Consider the following 267-nt stretch of genomic DNA (forward strand, 5'->3'; position numbering starts at 1 on the left):
TGCCAGACATCTCCAAGCCATGGACACCCCACGTGTATCAGAACCGGACTGGGCCCCAAAGAAGTTTTGTGGCTGAGTTATATGAGGTAGACCAGTAGGCCTTTCTGCAGAAGCGCCTCGGAATGGATTCAGCCAGCCAGCTTCTCTGTCTGCAACACGCACACTTTGGACACCACCCAGGAGGTCTGGGGGGGCACTGAGGTTAGACAGTGGGAAGGACGGGAATTCTGATGCTCAATAAGACCTTTCATGTTTCATCCGTTCCAA

This window comes from Echinops telfairi, unplaced genomic scaffold (genome assembly GCF_000313985.2).
Source record: "Echinops telfairi isolate 266 unplaced genomic scaffold, ASM31398v2 ScPeMD7_7457;HRSCAF=8495, whole genome shotgun sequence".
Classification (NCBI taxonomy): domain Eukaryota; kingdom Metazoa; phylum Chordata; class Mammalia; order Afrosoricida; family Tenrecidae; genus Echinops; species Echinops telfairi.